General features: G+C 35.6%; 1 pseudogene; it reads left to right on the top strand.

The window, feature by feature from the left end:
- LOC136847726 (sodium-dependent nutrient amino acid transporter 1-like) overlaps positions 1-21,282 on the top strand; it is a 64,817-nt pseudogene extending 43,535 nt beyond the window's left edge.
- The last annotated feature ends 782 nt before the right edge of the window (positions 21,283-22,064 follow it).

Below are 22,064 nucleotides of genomic sequence, written 5' to 3'. Positions count from 1 at the left end.
CACTTACTTTGGGGACAGGAACTGAGTTCCTATGCACACAATTACATCACGAATAGTTTATTCCAAAATATGAATATTTTCCGGCGAAAATCGATATAAATAGATGAAGTCTGAGCCTCTACATATTAAAAAGAAAGATGAAGCAAGCGAAAAAATGTTGCAGTTAATTCACTTGATGATTTTGAGTGATGACCCTTGCAGCTGCTCATAATGAGACCCAAAAATCATCTGGGCTATTAACGTAATTAATGAGAATATTGAGAGTATGAAAGAATTTACTTTTAAGAAATACCGGATGGTAATGAACGAAATGTAATCTAATCTATCTGTCAAATTACAAGGGATTTCGTCGTGAGTGATGCTTGGTGAAAGATTTCTGTCATTTTTCCTAATTAAATGTTAAGAGCATCGACTCACATCTGGGTGTCTAAATGTTACCATTTATGCTGACTGTAAAACTTCCATTACACGTGGTCACACACACACACACACACATATATATATATATATATATATATATATATATATATATATATATATATATATATATATATATATATATATATATATATATATATATATATATATATATATATATATATATATATATATATATATATATATGTGTGTGTGTGTGTGTGTGTGTGTGTGTGTGTGTGTGTGTGTGTGTGTGTATGTGTGCGCGTAACAACGTGTAATGAAAGTTTTACAGTCAGCATGATTGGCAATATATACATATATATATATATATATATATATATATATATATATATATATATATATATATATATATATATATATATATATATATATATATATATATATATATATATATATATATATATATATATATATATATATATATATATGTGTGTGTGTGTGTGTGTGTGTGTGTGTTTAAAGGGCTGTTCATACCACTGTAATTTTATTTTCCCATTCTGTAGCATAATATACCGTCCCAAGAGAAAGTAAAAAAAAAAAAAAAAAAAAAAAAAAAATGGTAACAGACATTTTCTAGGCCTTGCGAAGCACCATCAAACTTCAACCCACCGTTTGGCATTTAATCATAAAAGGCGAGGGAATTCTGAAAATCAAAACACTGGAAAAAAAATAACATTTTACCTTTGTCCATTTCCTTTCACATTTTACTTGACAGGGCGTCATTTGAGGTTAACATTTTGCACTTTTCTCTGTGGGTATGTTGGATATGTTCTCACAGGAAGCATTCGTGGGCAATACTGCTTTTGAAAACATTAAATGGGATTAATACAATGGAATATTTACGCCTCAATAATGGGCGAACGAAGGGCCCCATCTATCAATGCTGCCCTGGGTGTGCATGCAACTTGGTTGCCTCAGCAGGATCGAATGAAGCTCTTCCAAACAAACTTACAGCGCAGAGGCTTTTGGCATACACACTTCGCCATAATTTAAGGAGACTTGCAATTGTTATGGGTTATTCGGTGCACCCTTAGCTGAAACTGCCTCTTTCAGCGTCAAAGTAAACCAGGGGAGCTTAGAATGTGGGGTCTTGTAGATGTTGCCGGAGCATATTTGGAATACTCTTCTACCTGCGTAACGCTTCCACAACAGAGCAATTCCTATCGAGGTGAGGCCCCTTAACCTTTAAATAGATTGTCTTTCACGAGGCAGTAAAGCTGCACCTTAGCAAGGAAGGATTGCTGGTTGTAGACTTTGCCTAAGGGTGACCTGGGGGTGCTGCATTACGACGCGACTTTTAGACGAGGCTTTACAACCAGGTGCCGTTTTCCACTCTCAAGAGCAGCCACAATAACGGTAATATTAACACCGGCTAGTCTGTCCAGATTTTTTGCGCTGTTAAATTCCAGCTTCCAATAAACTTTCAACAGAAATGATTCGTGTGTGTGTCTGCCGTGTATGTTTCCTTATTTGACTGTCTCGTTTGTCTGTTCTCGTGATATCTTGAAAAGTTTTTGAATAATTTCCGTGAAACGTCGTGGACAAAGACAGAGGTGATGAACATTCAAGATGGATCCGGATCTTGGTGGGAATCCATATATTTTTGTTTGTCGTAGGTGAAGGTACGCGATCTAAACAAGCTTTTTAGATTTTCGCAAGTCACTTGGCAAGATGTTTCGCGTTTATTTTCGCGTAAAATCTTCGAATGATTACTACGTGGTGCATTCTGATTTCATACAATTCTCTCTCTCTCTCTCTCTCTCTCTCTCTCTCAAACACACACACACACACATGCACAAGTACGGACTTTCTATGTGTGCGCATCTCGAATAAAATTTTACCGTTTTCTTCAATTACACTGATGATGAACATTAGGGTGAAGTTCATTTCTTTTGTCTGATAAGAGATAAGCGATATCTAATACGACCTTCGTATTCCCTTCTCTAAATGAACGCTATAATTTTAAAATTTATTTCGTATATTTCTCTCATATTGACATTGTTATGTGAAGGCCCGCTTTGAAAGTTAATGGCCTTTTAAGCATAGTCTATGTGGTCCTTATTTATAATAATAATAATAAAATAATAATTTCAATCTAAGTCATCCTGTGTTATCTTAATTTGGGATTTTCTGTTACCTAAGCAAAATCTAATAATAATACATTCATGCACACACCTTACGAAAATAAGTTGACCCTATGTTTATTGTTGACGTCATGACAGGCATTTCCGGCGTTGCCCTTGATATTAGGTTGTTATTCATAAATGTTCCTTTATCACATGTGGATATTCTTTTCTATGAAAGCTAACTTTAGTTGGGTCAGTATTATTATTATTATTATTATTATTATTATTATTATTATTATTATTATTATTATTCAGTGGATATTCTTTTCTATGAAAGCTAACTTTAGTTCGGCCAGTATTATTATTATTATTATTATTATTATTATTATTATTATTATTCAGTAGATGAAACCTATTCATATGGAACGCGCCCACGGGGGCCACTGACTTGAAATTCAAGCTTCCAAAGAATATGGTGTTCATTAGGAAGAAGTAAGAGGAAGTAAAAGGAAATATAGAAAGAAGAGATCTCACTTATTAAAAAAGAAAAAATAATTTAATGAATTAATAAAAATGTATTACAATGTAAGGAGAATAGTATTAAGGTACTACTACTACTACTGCTACTACTACTAATAATAATACGCAGTGGTGAAAGTGATAGCTGCCTCACCTGAATCAATTTTATATTGAGCTTTCTCTTTCTCTCTGATAACTGCTTTTTCCTCTCCAAAGAATGACGATCATCATCGAGTTACGGGCAGAATGTCGTAACCATAAAAAAAAGTAATCGTTAGAAATATAGACAAAACTCTACATAAACTGAATGCAGACTGATGTAGCTATCACTTTCAACACTCGGCGTTTAAAAGAGGGGGTCGTCTGCTTACAAATAATAATAATAATAATAATAATAATAATAATAATAATAATAATAATAATAACAATAATAATAATAATAATAATAATAATAATAATAATAATAATCTACACCGAAGTACCGTTACATAATCTACAGCTGATGCCCTTTAGTCCAGCGTCCCACGCCATTCTGGTTTTGCATGACGAAGGAATGACTCAAGGCTTTAAGCAAGACATTAAATGCATCACACGGGTGTGACTAAATCTTGTTAAGAAGGAATATAGTTATCTAACATCACACAAGCCGGAATAACTAAAGAATAGCGGAAATGACTCTGAAAATTCCACTTCACTTCCATTGTCTATTTTGGCGGGCATTCTATATTTCCTAACTTGAACCATCCAGTGTAATGAAAGTGATATAGCAGAGTTTTGTCTTATCAAGTTTTTGTGAATGGATCAAACACCACGAAATGGAAATTCCGGAACTTTATCGGAGATATTTAAGACGAAATTCATGACGTATTTATTAAGGTATGAGATATGGTAGAGAAAACCTAGTTTTTCCAGGAAATCTGAAATAACTAAGATAAAAAAATAAATAAATAAAAAAGAGTGCCCGGAGGATGGACCATACGCTCGCCGAGAGGACGACTCTAAAATTAACTTGAAAGACCGAAGAACAACGAATACTGACTCACCATGTTTTTGGGGGGGCCTTTTATCGGCTCGTGACCAGTCAACCAGTCATCTCCCATTCTTTATTACCTTTTACCAATAATTTTCCTAAATATATTTCCTTTTCATATCACAGACGTGTTTTGCATCAACAGAAGATACACAGATATGTTGCTTCGTAAGAGAAGTCCCTTTGCGATAAGATAAAATAGATTCCGGTTAAATTATTATCTATAAATGAAAGTGTTACGAAAGTGACGAGCTGGGTTTCAAGGGATTACAAAGGTCATATGACTGATTAGATATGATTGTGAAATCTCTTCTTTGCTGTTCTTGTCTGGTGCACAGGAGATGTACACCTAGAAAGATGAATACCTAGAAAACGTTTGTATGAAGAGAGAGAGAGAGAGAGAGAGAGAGAGAGAGAGAGAGAGAGAGAGAGAGAGAGAGAGCAATCTTCAATTTCCCATAAAAAAACATGGAGAGAGAGAGAGAGAGAGAGAGAGAGAGAGAGAGATAGCAATCTTCAATTTCCCATAAAAACATGGAGAGAGAGAGAGAGAGAGAGAGAGAGAGAGAGAGAGAGAGAGAGAGAGAGAGAGAGAGAGAGAGAGCATAGCAATCTTCAATTTCCCATAAAAACATGGAGAGAGAGAGAGAGAGAGAGAGAGAGAGAGAGAGAGAGAGAGAGAGAGAGAGAGAGAATAACAATCTTCAATTTCCCTAAGAAAACATGAGAGAGAGAGAGAGAGAGAGAGAGAGAGAGAGAGAGAGAGAGAGAGAGAGAGAGAGAGAGAGAGAGAGAGAGAAAAGGTGTTTGCTGAACAGTGAAAGGTATGAAATAGAAAGGCATCTTTTCCCAGACCTCAGACGAATAAAATAAAAAATAAGAAATTATTAGAGTGTGTAAACTAGAGGGCATCCAGAAGTGCATACCTTTGTCAATGACAAAAAGAAACAAGTGAAAAATGCCGAGTATTCTATACAGCGTATAATCAAGGCCACCGAAAATGGATCTATGTTTCGGTGGTCTCGGTATAATGCTGTATGACCCGCGGTCCATGAAACTTTAACCATGACCCGACGGTGGTGTGTCCTGTATCGTTGCCAGACGCACGGTTATGGCTAACTTTAACCTTGAATAAAATCAAAACTACTGAAGCTAGAGAGCTGCAATTTGGCATGTTTGATGATTGGATGGTGGATGATCAACATATCAATTTTCAGCTCTCTAGCCTCAGTAGCTTTTAAGATCTGAGGGCAGACAGAAAAGGTGTGCACGGACAGACAAAGCCAGCGCAACAGTTTTCTTTTACAGAAAACTAAAAATCCATTGTGGATCCTCATTAGAAACCAGAATCAGATAAAAATCTGCTGATCTCATCAGTTAAAGTTAAGTATACCTTAGTTTAACCAGACCACTGAGCTGATTAACAACTCTCCTAGGGCTGGCCCGAAGGATTAGATTTATTTTACGTGGCTAAGAACCAATTGGTTACCTAGCAACGGGACCTACAGCTTATTGTGGAATCCGAAGTGCATTATAGCGAGAAATGAATTTTTATCACCAAAAGTAAACTTCTCCAATTCTTCATTGGCCGGACGGAGAATCGAAACCGGGCCCAGCAGAGTGCTAGCAGAGAACGATACCAACCCGTCCAATGAGGAACTGATCTCATCAGTAATACATAGACCATCTCTATATAGAAATTCAATGAAATCCATCTAAGTGTTTTTTAGAGATATGAAGTGAAAAGAATAACAAAGAGACACTGATAAAGCCGTGATTCAAACCACATTCTGATACAGTAACCAGAGGAACGAACAAGTGATTGCAATATCTTCCTGGTGAATTGGAAAACGTGCACCTAAATCAGATTACGAGGAGGTGAGCAATTAATAGGTAAAACATAGGTTGATTAATTAAAGCATTACAAGCAGCGGATGAAACTCAGTGGTTATATTAAAAACAGACAACCACTTCAATTCTGATTCTGTTTTCTTACATCTTTATTCCACATCTCCCCCCCACCCTTTCTCTCTCTCTCTCTCTCTCTCTCTCTCTCTCTCTCTCTCTCTCTCTCTCTCTCTCTCTCTCAAGCGACTGCATCTCCAACTTCTTGTTCTTTCTAGGCATCTCCTTCAACTTGCATCAGGATTCTAGGTGGATGGCTTGCATTCCATCCTAATCTTTGTTCTCCTTCAGAATTCAAAATCTCTCTCTCTCTCTCTCTCTCTCTCTCTCTCTCTCTCTCTCTCTCTCGTCCCTTTCCAGTTTTCTACAAAGAGCCGAGACTGAGGCCGTTTTAAAGAAAGCGCCTTGCCATTAAATAAGATACATTAAGTATACTTAGAACACTTAATCTTCTAAGATGATTATTTATGTCCAGTGAGCTTTTCAAGCCCCGTTGAAATATTACCGAAAATGCCTAAATTATGACGGTAATCATTAGGTGAAGAACGCCAATTAATCTTCCTTTTTTTTAAGTGGGTAGTTGAGTGTGTTACTTTCTTACATACGCGGCTGCCTTTCAGCCTTCATCACCTCAGACCGTCAAGCTCTGCTGCAGGATTCAGTGCATGTTACAGGCGTCATTACGACTGACTGCCGGATGCAACAGACCGCTAAGGTTGAGTGCACGTTCTAGTAACGATCTGGGGTCTGTACAAGCCAGAGGCATAAACCTTAGAGTCAACAGCCTCTCTTGTATCCGGTGCCTATACTCTCAATTAGACAGTTTTGTTTGCGTACGGTCTATCAGTAGCAGTGGACGAATGACGTCATTTAATCAGTATCTCAGAAAGCTGGCTACAGATAAAAAAAAAAAGTGGCACCAGACGTCGACTTACTAATCATTGGAATTCCCTTGTCAGCATCATGTGACTACGCTGATAAGGCATTCGGGTTAAAGTGATGATCTGAAAAGTATTTTTGTGATAATAATCTGGGCTAATGGAACGGACAACTTATTACCATTTTCTACCCCAGGCCCGAAGAAAACGAGAAAAGAGAAAAAAGGGGAAAAAGTTTCGAAACTTGACTACAAAGAACGCGATAGACCGGGTTCTTAAAATAACTGATTTACCGGAAGTTATTTGGCACTAAACCACCAGCCTCATTGACACAGATGGATTACCAAGCTGGTAACTGAAGATTTCATGTTTTTAAATATTTACACACTCCTGAATTTTCCTAAGAGTACTGCTGCACAAACGCTCCTATTTTTAACCACTGTCGTACAGATTGTTATTGTTCCTGTGAAACGAAATTATGAAAAAAAAGACAGGTTAGTAATTACGAATCGGCATCTAAATGCACTTAGTACATTTACACATTGGGGATGTGTGTGCATACACTGGGTATTGAACATCCACTTGATAGGAGTGGAATTGTGCAAAGAATGACGTGAAGGGGTCTGGTACGAAGAACACTGAGCCATCATAAGGCCCGCCAACCTGCTAACTAAGAAATTCCATCGGACAAGTGTTATCTTTCAGTTAGGCTACGGATCACAGAACCTTAATCATTACGTCAAACTTATCAGAAGACACCATCCTGATAAGGATAATTACGCACACACGTTTATCTGTGAGTAAAGATGACGCAATCTATTACATCCTTTCACATGCTAAGAATGTATCACGGGTCTCTTATCTCTACCCTCTCCCACCACCCTTTCCACCCCCCACCCCTCCACCCCTCTAATGAAGACTTTATCCGTACACAATTCAGATATATAAGAAGGGGTTTCCTACGATAATCATCAGAATCAAGCCTGTCATCACGGAGGAAAGATCGTCGCAGAAAAGACTTTAGAGTTTTAGCAACCTTGGAATCTCATCTCTTGTGATATTAGTGCAACAGTTGGTACTTTACATATCTATTGATTTATTTCAGTATATTTATAGTTTCATTTTCATCCTCACAAAGTTGCGGACGAATTTCTAGCAAGCTTTAAACTATGAGAATCTGAAGCTATTTTGTCATTTAAAATAGTAATTCCGTCCTAGACATTAACCGAGGAGAATCCAGCAAAGGAAATTACAGAATAAATATCATATTGACCGAAGTGAAGTCTGGAATCTGTTACAAGAAAAATATCACTTTAATTAGGCCAGGAGAAAAAGAAAGACTGAGAGGAAAAATAACATTATACCACTTAAGGCCAATCCACATCAAACCACCAAAACAGTAAGTAAACGTTTTCAATAAGCAAGAAATAACACCTAAAAGAGAAAATAAGACGATAAAACAAATCACTGACAGCAGAATCGGATCAAAACACCAGGACACAAGGAGAGAAACTTCGTAAAACAAACTTCGCAAAAGAAACTTCGTAAGAAATCATGCCTGTGTGGCCAGTTATCGCTTCTAAGACGGACAAATCTCCTCTAAGCCCACAATGGGTCCATCCCAATTCCTCGAGGAAGGAAGTCCCAAACGGGAGCCAGGGACAAAACCGTTACACATCAGAAATCAGATCGACCAATCAGAGCTCTCCTGAGCTCTATCAGGGAGACGAGATCTTCGGCGACAGCCAGACGGAGTTGATATCCGACACGATTTTAGTAAGTTTGCGAATTATTTTCACTGGCTTTGGCGAAATATATTTCTCTATTGTTATTAATAGTGTAAAATGGATCTGTGACGCTAATAATGTTTTGTGTTTCTTTTTATATTACCAGAAAGATCTTATAAAGTTCACCCAGTTTTAGGTACGTAAACATTACGCGAAAGCTTGAAAATACTTAAGAGGATTTTGACATTTTACTTTCAGACCCACAAATATCTATTTTTCAGTTTAATTTTCGAACCATTCCAACTAAGAATTTTAAGTTAAATGGGATGACAGGAACTCGAATATACAAAAGCCAGTTAAGGATTTAAAAATCGTTACACCTTTTCACTTGCTGATGCAAAATTATAATAAAAGTTTACCTGCCACACATCTTTATCCGGTTTAAAGACAGAAGAGGATTAGCAGATTACGTAATAACAGCAGATACGTAAAATCTAAGTATTCTTTGCTAAACTCCATCTCTTCTGCTTTAAGCACTAGACGAATAGCAAAAAGTGTAATCCCGCAAAGCTATATTTCATGATAACTGTTAAGAGGATTATGAAGACAGTAAAATAGTGAATGCTATTCTTTATCAGATTGCATACCACAAATCTAGGTTTAAGCCCTTTAACAGAAATTCTTTCCATAACCAACACCTTTCTGTTATTTTGAGATGCTTTCTTTTTAGTGTCTCTTAACTCCATGAACACCGACAGCTCTGGAAGGACGTCAGTCCGCACCGGAGAGAATTCATTTAACATCACTATTCATTCTTCTCTTCTTTATTTGCCTTACAATGTGAATTTAGCCATGAATAATAATAATAATAATAATAATAATAATAATATAATAATAATAATAATAATAATAATAATAATAATAATATAACCGCAACAAGGGTTCAAAACTTTCGTTTTGGCTACCTGGCTCTTTCCATTAAAAAAAAAATAACCATCATCCTATATCCTACACTCCTCAGGGATAGGTCCCAATAAAGGTTAGTGTTTTACATCTCATGGTATTTCCTTTGGTCTCTTCCTACTCAGCTGTCCACCCTCTCTAACTCTCTAAGTTTTTACTACCCAGTTAAAATCAAAAACCCATGGGTCAGCCATGTATGAATCTAGAGATATGCTAATTTATTTCCCGAAGGATCTAACTGGTTCATCCTATTAGCCCAAACTCACTGTCCTTCCATCTCTTACAGGATCTACCGGAAGAAGACGGAGAGGAACGTCAGAAGTGGTCCAATCCTATCGAGTTCCTGTTGTCCTGCATAGCGCTGTCAGTTGGCCTTGGCAACGTCTGGCGTTTCCCCATGACAGCCTGAGAGAACGGCGGCGGAGCTTTTCTCATACCTTACCTCGTCGTTTTGACTTTTATTGGAAGAGTGAGTAGCTAGCTATAATATCATGTATATATATATATATACATATATATATATATATATATATATATATATATATATATATATATATATATATATATATATATATATATATATATATATATATATATATATATATATATATATATATATATATATATATATACTGTATATACAGTATAAGCCTTTGAGTGTTCAACACCTTGTAGTTCTATTATTTTCAAATCACACTTTCACTGAACGCTAGTAAGATCCATGCTTAAGAGAAGATATATCATATATCATAAATTGTTAAGAAACATAATTTTTTTAAAGATTTCATTAAATAGTTGAAAATTATTGGATATTTTACAATACGTCAAACGTAAGTTAAAAGTAACATGTTACTGCTTTGGATGAACGGTTTTTGGTATGTTAGCCTAAATAACAATAAGGAAACCATGAACGGTTTTTGGTAAGTTACCCTAAATAACAATAAGGAAGCCACCTTCATTAGGTAACTTTGGGTTCCTCACACTTTCCTGCCAAATAACCCTGAGTTAATAATCATCTTCCTCTAAGCCTTAGAAAACTGTATCGAATAAGTAAGTGATCTAAATTAAACTGCATTTAATATTGTAAGGTACTCAGTGTTGAATCGATACTTTTGGAATTGAAATATGCTTCTAATGTACTCAATAAATCAGCAATATCAAATTCAGAGCACATTAATATACTTCAAGGGATTGAAGGTACCCTTTGATAACAGTCTTACACCACCTGGGGTTACGCAAAACAACAATTTTCATTATGTGCTCTGCCCACGAGATACTAAGCACGACCAAACTGAAGTGACTATGATTCATAAAGTATCCTTTGAAAATATTCCAAGAACACCCCCCCCCCAGGCGAAAGTCTTTGCACAGACTATTCATATGAAAAATGACTAATAAATGATTTATTATCTTTACAGCCTCTATATTTCTTGGAACTCGCTATCGGTCAGTTCTCCTCTTTGGGAAGTGTCAAAGCGTGGAAATGCGTCCCTGCTCTGAAAGGTGAGCGGTTTGGTTTATCTGAATTTTTTTTTTTTTTCTGCTCAAGCTGTGACCAAATTATGGAATGATCTTAGTTATGTAGTTGAATCGTTGAGACCTAGAAAGGTATTTCTCTTGTATAGCTTATTCATTACTTCTGCCCTTTTTTTTTTCAATGCTTGGCTATTTTCCATTTTTTTTTAGCCCTTGGTCTGCAGCATTCTCTTTTTTTCAAAGTAGGTTTGTAGGTTGGCTAATAATAGTGATACCATACAAAAAATAATGGCGATGAAGCGGCTTGGGTTCCAAAAATCCGCTTTTCATATTTTATGCATGACTTAATGTCACTAACGGCTATTTAAATTTAAATGAAAGACCCTCTACCCCAAGATGCGGAAGTGAAACCCCCTGGGGCAAAGATATCAGCATTTAACTTTTTAATACACCAATGCATATTTCATCTATCATACCTAAAGTTAAAAGTTATTTAGTTTAGGATAACAGATCCTTCATACTTCATGCTAAAAGTGCAACGACTTTAGATCTTGACATCAGTTTTTCACCTTTTATGCATCGATATACAATTAATCAGTTGTATATCGACGCATTTATTACATTCGTTTCGTTAACTGTACGAAATTTACAATTAAAGTTTGCACTAATGGACACCCCCTTTACAATATAAGTTATAAGACTGAACTAAATCCACCATTCTATTTTTCGTCCACCAGGCGTAGGATTGGGGCAAATGCTGGGCACGTGGTCAGCGGTGACCTACTATTGCTCCCTGATGGCCCTGTGTGTGTTCTACTTCATCCAGTCGTTCTCGTCCGTCCTGCCTTGGTCAGTGTGCGACTACGAGAACTGGGCGGACGAAAACTGCGTCGATGCGTCGGGAAACGCGACCTTCACTAACACCTCTCAGTCGTCCTCGGAGCAGTATTACTTGTGAGTGAAATCGACCCCACTGGAAGGTCGAGAAAGTAGATGTAATGGCACTGGACTGCCTCTACTTTGGTGCCTCTGGGTACCGAGGTTATTTGTCGCCTCCCCTTTCACGTAACTCCATTTTGAATCCCTCTTTCTTATTACATTATCACTTCACCTTTGCCCCAAGCTTTCGTATCCATTATATTTAGAGATAATGAATGAGGAAGTCTACGTTATGGTATATTGCACATTGTCTCTATCCTGGCGGTTGGAGCTTGTGAGGGAGGGTGATACTATATGAACACTTCCTCTTCATTATTTCTTTCCTTTCTCTCTTCCTTCCATCTCACCTTTGCATCCGTCCTATAACCCATTTCCTTCCATCTCTACAGATTCCTCTCTTCTCAACTTCTTTCATCACTGCACGTCTCTCATCACTATTACCTTTGCATTAATTTCTCTCTTCTATTCCCTTATTCTTTGCATAAACCCCTCTGCCTTCCGTTTCATCTTTGTGTTAATTTTTTCTTCTTTTATATGTACTTCCATGTGTCCCCTTCATCCTCGTCCATCTCCCAACTGGTTCTTTTTTCATCATATCAATTTATCCTAATTTTTTCCTATTATCGTTTTTCGTTTGCTATGTCTTGCCAGCTCTTCTTTAGTCTTTCTTTAGCCTCACTTAACCAAGTAACATGAGAAAAAAAAAGTTAAAATTTAATTTTTCTCTATAAGCCACAACCGCTGGATTCTAGTGCCCAAGTAAAACAGATAATACAACCTAAGTTAAATTTTATTATAATTGATTTACTTCTCTCATGTCTTCCACAGAAAATATGTTCTCAAACAGTCCAACAGCATTGATGACGGCATCGGTCTTCCCGAGTGGAGGCTGACCTTGTGTCTTTTGTTTTCGTGGGTCATCGTGTTCTTAACACTGGCCAAAGGTGTCCAGTCATCTGGCAAGGTGAGTCTATAGCTCCTCCACTGTTTAGGCCTTTGAAAGATGAGTTATTCGAAGGCCATCTACGCCTGTTTATTTCATGTGTCTCATTTTGAAAATTCACGTTAACAAAATAGGCAAAAAACACATTCACACACTCATGTATATATATATATATATATATATATATATATATATATATATATATATATATATATATATATCTTTGCATAAAAAGGCATGATGCTATCGATTATCAAAACAAGTCAAAGATAAAATATACTTTTGCAACATTCAAATTTTCATATACTTGACATTAGTGAAACATCAGATCGTTGAAAACAATTAACTCATTCCGGGAAGTCGACGTATTTTATGCTGCAGACGGTTATATATATTTCTTTCTCTCATTTATGAATGACACTGATCAATTCCAGAACACATGGAATTAGCAAACATGGACAATGAAATATCAAAACGATTGACTGATTTTAAAGGTAACTCCTGTGACTGAAAATAATTATAAAATTCATTTCGGTTACAATACCAACGACAGATATATGAAAACTAAATATTTTTTTGTCACGACACTGTGGTAATCAATGATGAAAATGCATTATGACCTGTCAGGGAGAAGTGTCAAAGACATTTCATGCAAAAACTGGAAAACAATGTGCCTACCTGAGCCTGTTCCCAATTAAACACATCAAAGCGTCCCCCCCCCCCCATACACAAAAACAAAAAACTCGGATCCCAGGTAGAACGCAGATTTATCTCAAAATTCCATCACCTCATTCTTTGTCCACAGCTGAATATCCATTAAGTATGACGGCAATATATCCTGTTGTTCCAGGAAAAAAATCCTAGACCTGCACCTGGATACAACTGTGTCTGATCCAAAATTTCTCTGTTCGTATCCCAGCCCTCCACAAAACCTAACTGAAATCCAATAGTAATCTTTTCAGATATATAATTCACAGATAGACATCAGTGAATAAACCTCCGTCCAACATCTTTGACGGAGGTAACAAAACTGTATCATTCTAATTGAAAGTTCGTCGATACGTGACAGATGAGAGCCATGTAATCTACCTCGCCACAGCAAGCAGGCAGATAGTTTATTTCGTAATTGATTTGGTCATTCCAATCTGTTTTTTTTTTTTTATTCACATATTCCCATTTCATGCCGCAAAGCACAAATCTCTAAAACTGTTTGAGGTTTGAAAATTAATGCTTTCAAACTCGCGGTCGGATTTTCATTTTGATTGGATATTTGTCAGAGGTGGAGCTTGTGTTATACAAGCGCAAATATATATATATATATATATATATATATATATATATATATATATATATATATATATATATATATATGTACAGTATATATATATACACACATACATATACATACTGATAAATAAAAAATAAATATATATAGACATATATAAATATAAGTATAATATTTATGTATGTATATATGTATATTTTTTATTACTGCTACAGTTATCGGAAGTAGTCTTCAGTTTACCTGCAAATCTACTAAGGTCATTCATTATCCCTATTTCCTCTTTAAACAACTAATAAGAATATATCAACTATTATCCATGTCTCCAATTATCAGTCCTCTCTCGCTATTTCCTTTCAGCTTTTATCTAAATATTTACCTTCCTCAGGTGGCATACTTCACTGCTCTCTTCCCCTACGTCGTATTGTTTACGTTGCTGGGGCGCGGGGCATCCCTTCCTGGGGCCGTCGACGGAGTCATTTATTTCATCACGCCGCAGTGGGAGAAACTAGCTGACCCCAGTGTAAGTAATCTTTGTTGTCATCCTCAGAGTTTAGTTTTTTGAGGTCTTCCTATAGGTCCTCCTTTGGCTTATCAGCGGTCTTCTTTTTTATGTACAGAATAACGACTGTTTTTATGGCATAACTTGATCATCAGTGTTATAGCTATTTTAGCTTAAAATGTCTCTTCTTAACTTCTTGAGTACATCCAAATTTTCCTTTGAATCCACCGGGCCACTGACATAATAACCTCGGTGTCACGTGCTCAAATGTTAAGATATCAGTTAATATATATAATATACACACACACACACACACACACACACACACACACACACACATATATATATATATTGTATATAGGTATGCACACATATATATATATACATATACATATATACTGTACATATATATGTATATATACATATATATATATATATATGTGTATATATATAAATATATACATATATATATATATATATATATATATATATATATATATATATATATATATATATATATATATATATATATATATATATACATATACATATATATATATATATATATATATATATATATATATATATATGTACACACACATTAGTAGTGCTGTTTATCTTATGTGAGTTATTTATATTTTTAAGTTATATTACATTACTCCTCTCTGATATATTTTCCTCTTTTTCACCGTAAATATTGCATTCTGTGTAACGTTGCAGTTTAAATCATTGGTCATTATGACTTGTCCCATGAATAGCAACGATTATAACAATGGGCGTTCATATCATTCAATCATGCCAACAGGTATGGTACGCAGCTGTGACGCAATCCTTCTTCAGTCTGTCTGTCGGCTTTGGAGCTATTATCACCTTTGGCTCCTACAACAGCTTCAAACAGAACATATACAGGTAAGGACGGGACGATTATTGGCGAGTACCTCTCGTTTGAAATAGGACTATTTGCATTTGTCTTGGAATCATGCGATTAGCCATCAGGACGTGTTCAGATATAATGGTCATGTTATCAGACGGTCTGTAGATTACCAATATGTACCTTGTTAGACGAGCTTTAAGGGTAATACCTGTACACAATGCACTGATACCTTCGAGTTTATGTCTGTATGTATAAATGCATACCATTTCTTATCTCTCTCCTCCGCCCACAGGGACGCCTGGATTATCAGTCTGGCAGACACTCTGACCTCATTGCTGGCAGGTTTCACTATCTTCTGTATCCTGGGCAACCTTGCTCACGAGTTGGATGCTGACATCACGGACGTCGTCAGAGGAGGATCCGGCTTGGCTTTCATCTCTTACCCTGATGCCCTGGCCAAGTTTCGCTTTGCTCCACAGGTAAGTTTCTGATCCGTGTTAATCATTATTATTATAAATGTTTCCGAAGGCTTTCCTATCGATCCTCTTGGTACACCAGGCTGTTCCTTTTCTGTTGTTTACTATTTTGTAGGCTTTTGGAATAATTCTTCCACGTCAAAGCTGGTTTTGAATGGTTTCCACCATTTGTTCTCGAATAAAACAGTAAATATCCAATGATTAGATATAGTACTTGTTTTGTAAATGACCCTCTGCGGATGTACGTTCAAGTTACAAAAGTTAAATTGGCTGTCAAGAAATACTGTCAAAAATGGAAATGAATGCCTCACTCATATCAGATATAAGCCACCAAGCCGCCATTACTTTTTGGTCCATTGTTGGTGAATTATTTGTCATTTGTCCATTGGTATATATTACTTTTCCCTCTGATGTTCGCAGAAACAAAATATTTTTACAATTTGGGAGCTGTGCCTTTCTCTCTTCGGCTCATACTGGGTTTTGGGCACCTCTATGACCCATTATCGCTTGCGCCAGATTCATACTGTTTGCTGCAAGTCTTATCAACGCCTTGTAATTGAAAAAACTGAAGGGGTTAAACTGCATTTAACCCACCTCTTGTACTTAGACCTGTAACCAACAGAGTTGTATTTGGAAATGGTCTGAATGCTTGAATCAAGCAAGGGATAGGTCTATATATTTAGGGCATTTTTTTCTCTCATTCTTTCAGGCCTCTTCGCCGTGTTGTTCTTCCTCATGATGTTCACTCTCGGAGTCGGTTCAGCAGCTGCTCTCACTAACAACGTCATCACAGTGTTCTGCGACCAGTTCCCGAACGTCAAGAAAATCTACATCACACTCGGAATATGCATCATCAGCTTCCTCATTGGACTCGTTTATGTCACCCCTGTGAGTCACCTGGATGGAGTCATTTTTGGGGAAAGCTAATAAAATTATCAGGGGCCGCACTGATAATAACAATTCAGAGCAAAGAGATGATAAGAGGAAGCAGGAGAAAAAACTGTTAGCCATTTGGGATCGTTACGTAATCAATTATCGTAGCGGGAATAATGACAGCAAATGATAATGTATTTGAGTAAAATGATAACAAGAAATAATAAAAAATAAGACTTTTCTTTTCATGAAAACTGAGCCTGATTATATCTCCGTATTTTTAAAATTTATATTCTTCAGCAGACGCCAGATTCACAGTATGACTTGTGCAAGCAAATAAGTTTCTGTTCCTCCCGTCATCGTACTCATCATTTTACTTATTCTTGCAGGGAGGACCCTGGATAGTAGATCTTGTGGACTACTTCGGAGGAGGCTTTATCATATTCGTGTTGGTTATAATTGAAACGATTTCAATTATCTGGATCTATGGTATGTATGGACTGAATCTGCCAGGTTCTGACTGTTAGCTAGAGGTATTACAAGCATTCAAATGATTTATATTATTACCAGTAAGACCTTATTGTACTTTAACACTGGTTTTATAGCTATATGAGCTGACCAATCCGGCGTTGCCCAGGAAAACTCTGATTGACAACCGATTCTCTCTCTCTCTCTCTCTCTCTCTCTCTCTCTCTCTCTCTCTCTCTCTCTCTCTCTATTACTCTTTCCCTCTTTCTCCTCCCTAACACCCCCTCTACTCTCTCTCTTACTTCCTCTCCCTCTCACTCTCCCTCTCTATCTCTCACTCTTTCCCTTTCCTGTTAAGATAGTTGCTTCAGTTATATCGCCCAACATTTTTGACATTTTATATTTCACCCCTTCTCACCCCCTTTCCTATTGAGGCTGAACTTGGACTTAAAGGGCATCGGGAGTGTCACTATTAGTGTCAGCAACCTCGAAAACTATGGATTAGACACTAATATCTGTCTTTTTTACATTTTACTTTTCACCCCTTCTCAACGCCCCCCTCCTATCGGAGCTGAACTTGGACTTAAAGGGCATCGGGAGTGTCACTATTAGTCTCAGCGACCTTGAAAACTATGGATTAGACACTAATATCTGTCGTTTTTTACATTTTATATTTCACCCCTTCTCATCCCCCTTCCTATTGGGGCTGAACTTGGACTTAAAGGGCATCAGGAGTATCACTATTAATCTCAGCGACCTTGAAAACTATGGCTTAGACACTAATATTTGTAATTTTTTACATTTTATTTTTCACCCCTTCTCAACCCCATTCTATCGGGGCTGAACTTGGACTTAAAAGGCATCTGGAGTGTCACTATTCCTCTCAGTGACCTCGTGAACTATGTATTAGACACTAATATCTGTGTTTTTTGGTTATTTTTACATGTCACCCCTTCCCACCCCCAACCCCCTTTGGTGCCAATGATGTCTTAACACCCCACAGTATTCTTTTCCAGATAGTAAGTCATATGTATACTGAAATGAGGTTTGAAAAACCCAAAAAGTTTATTTAGTTACTAAGTCTACGGGCAGAACCAGCTCCGTTTCAGAGAAGCCCTCCCCACCCCCACCGCCTTTGGTGTCCTTTGGTGCTAGTGATGTCTTACCCCACAGTATTCTTTTCCAGATAGTAATTCTTATATATACCAAGTTTGGTTGGAATTGCTCAATGCATTTCCGAGTTATGCTGGAACATACATACACATCCATTTATATATATATATATATATATATATATATATATATATATATATATATATATATATATATATATATATATATATATATATATATAGATTACTGGTCGCGTATTGTAGAATAAAACTACTGAATTTATATGAGGGCAAATGGATATGACATTTACATAACAGTTATCAAATAACCTCGAAAAATAAAAAGCAACATCTTTTTCAGCAAATCTGGGGAGACAAATAGGACATGAAATAGAAACAACATAAACTAAAATATCATAATGATTAAAAATAAGTGAAATTGAAAAATAGAATTAAGCAGTGGAAACAGATATTCATTTAACTTTTCAGAAATATATAAATATTAAATGAAATGCAAATAACTTATTATACAAAGACGTATAGATGAATAATAATAAGTAACTATACAACCAAAACTATGATTCCGAGTACCCATTCCCCAAGCATGAAGAGGCTGTTCTAGAAAGTCTTAAAGATATGAAATAATAAGTAAAATAGCTAAACTGACCCTGACAGCAAAAACAGATAAAAATGTTCAACCTAAACGAAATAAGAAAAAGACTCAAACCGATTTGCATTCCCCAGGCATGAGAAACATCATCAGAGACATCAAATTTATGCTCGGAGTCGACTTGGGCATCTACTGGAAATTCTGCTGGGCATTCTTCATACCCGTCTCCTTAACAGCAATTCTGCTGTACATTCTCATTGATCTCCGCCTGCCCACATACAACGGGACAGCTTACCCAACTATTGCATACGGTAAGTTCGCCTTTGACAAACAATGCGCTTCAAGAAGTATTCCTTCAATTTTGTTTTCCAAAATCAACTTCTTCTTCTTCTATTTTGGAAAAATGATTAATTCTTATTTCTCCCTCATTTGGTCATTCTCCATGTGGATGGCAAGTTTGCATATTATGCTTTTCCTTTTAACTCTAATTCATTTACCGATACAACTTATACTTTAGGTGTTTTTAGTTAACTACATTTGCTTGGCAAGATAATGAACGGCGATAAGCTTATCTTATTTGAATGAAGGAATATTTTCAGTGATAATAATAATAATAATAATAATAATAATAATAATAATAATAATAATAATAATAATAACAATCCAATTTCATGGTGATTAGAACCAAAAATGTTATCAACTGAAATTCCAAATAATAATAATAAATAATAATAAAAATCATTACTGTTATCGAACATAACCTAATTTCCCTGTCATAATTACGACTAATTTTTTCCACCTTTGACCTTACAGCTGCCGGTTGGGCACTGGCCGGGGTAGCGATAGGATTCGTACCCCTGGCCTTCCTGCACGCTGTTTACATAGGAGAAGGAAGTTCTCTTTCTGAGGTGAGTTCTTTGAACGACGGGAAGTCCCAGCAGTGCCTGGTATTATTGATAAAGGGGAGAGGGAAAGAATGAGGAGTGGGTATTAAATGAAAATAGATTTTTCCCCTACTTATTGCATAACAAGCGAAAGAATATTAACACATTTATATATATATATATATATATATATATATATATATATATATATATATATATATATATATATATATATATTTATGTATGTATGTGTGTATATATATATATATATATATATATATATATATATATATATATATATATATATATATATATATATATAAATATATATATATATATATATATATATATATATATATAAATATATATATATATATATATATATATATATATATATATATATATATATATATATATATATATATATATATATATATATATATATATATATATATATATATGTTGTTCAGAAAACCACGCAAAAGGTACATGACTTTCGTATATGCAAATGTCACAAGAAAGCGCTTGGCACTGATCTTCTACCTGTTTTTTCCTTTGGAGTTTATCTGTGTGTGTATAATATGTATAATTATACATTGGATCATTAACTTCTTTTTTTTATTTAACAGAAATTGGTCAAAGTCTTCCGGCCGAAGCCTACTTGGGGACCCAGCAAAAACATATACAGGAAGGAATGGGAGAAAATAAGAAGCGCAGAGTGAACGAGTAAAGAGAGACTGATAAGAAAGTGATTTATAAAAAGAAAGGTGTTATTTCTTGCTCAGACGTCGTCGCTGTTTCTTGAAGCGAATCAACAGAGCATCCTTTCTTGCGTAAAGATCTTTCGAGCGTTAGGAGAGTGTCAACACCTCATACTGATTTTACTGAAGAGGTTCGGAACGTTCAAAACATGTGCAAAGACCATTCGTGTATATAATTATTTCAGGAAGGACAGAAAATAATCATTATTATAACAGATTTTCTTGTATCGAAAGAAGGACTTCAGTAGAGCATATATCTTGAAAACGTCTCAAGGACATACTTAATGATACAGATTTCAGGACGGCCATCAAAGCATCATTATTCTATATAATGATTTCATAATTTATGCAAACGAACATTATTATATACGATGATGATACTTCCATCTCGAAAGTTCATGAAGCAAAAATAAGTCTCTGATGAGACATACAAGGTTGGAATTCATCAAGCTAATACGAGTGATATACACAACAAGAGAAAGAAATTTGCTCTCATTGAAGAACTCTGATACTAATATATATATATATATATATATATATATATATATATATATATATATATATATATATATATATATATATATATACATATACTGTACACTGTACACTTACACATGAACTGACTATCCAGGTATGCAAACTGGTAATTTAAAATAATTTCACTTTAGACTTGTAATGGTCGGATGTTTAGTGAGCCTATTTCACATGCAATAAGCTTTCCACCACAGAAATGTATGTATGCTGTCTGTTATGAAAGACTTTGCATGGCTATATTTTATATATAGATATATTTTATACACTAGTAATACTTGTATATCTGTTGTGACTTTTTTTATGTCTTTTTACTATGCAAATTATTCTGAGTAAATACAATGTAAATAAATTGTTACGATTATCTGAAGTTCATTTATTCCAAGTGACCTTATCCTAAAAGCCAGACCAGAGAATTCTTCATGTATTTATAATATATGACTTTATTCATTACACTGCCCTTTGCTTCTCACTGTGACCCATTTCGTTTGCACCAAAAAGACAAGGATGATTCCCTAACTTCCTATATATTATCCTATTTGAGGATACTTCTTTTATTTTGCAGCCAGTGCCCTCTAATGATCGATATCCTCAAAGACAGGTGTCATCCATAACAGACATATTCCAGACTCAACAAGGAATGATCCATCTGTTGTATCTCTTTAAAAATATTAAATCGGAAACTACCACTAGGTTATGCCATCTTCAGTGACTGTGTTATTGACACTATCGTTATTATATTAGAATAATCTTCATTGTCAGTAATAACATGAGGAGAAAGGCTGCTACTGTTAATAACTGAAG

This window comes from Macrobrachium rosenbergii, chromosome 17 (genome assembly GCF_040412425.1).
Source record: "Macrobrachium rosenbergii isolate ZJJX-2024 chromosome 17, ASM4041242v1, whole genome shotgun sequence".
NCBI lineage: Eukaryota > Metazoa > Arthropoda > Malacostraca > Decapoda > Palaemonidae > Macrobrachium > Macrobrachium rosenbergii.
This window is presented reverse-complemented; position numbering and strand designations above follow the sequence as displayed.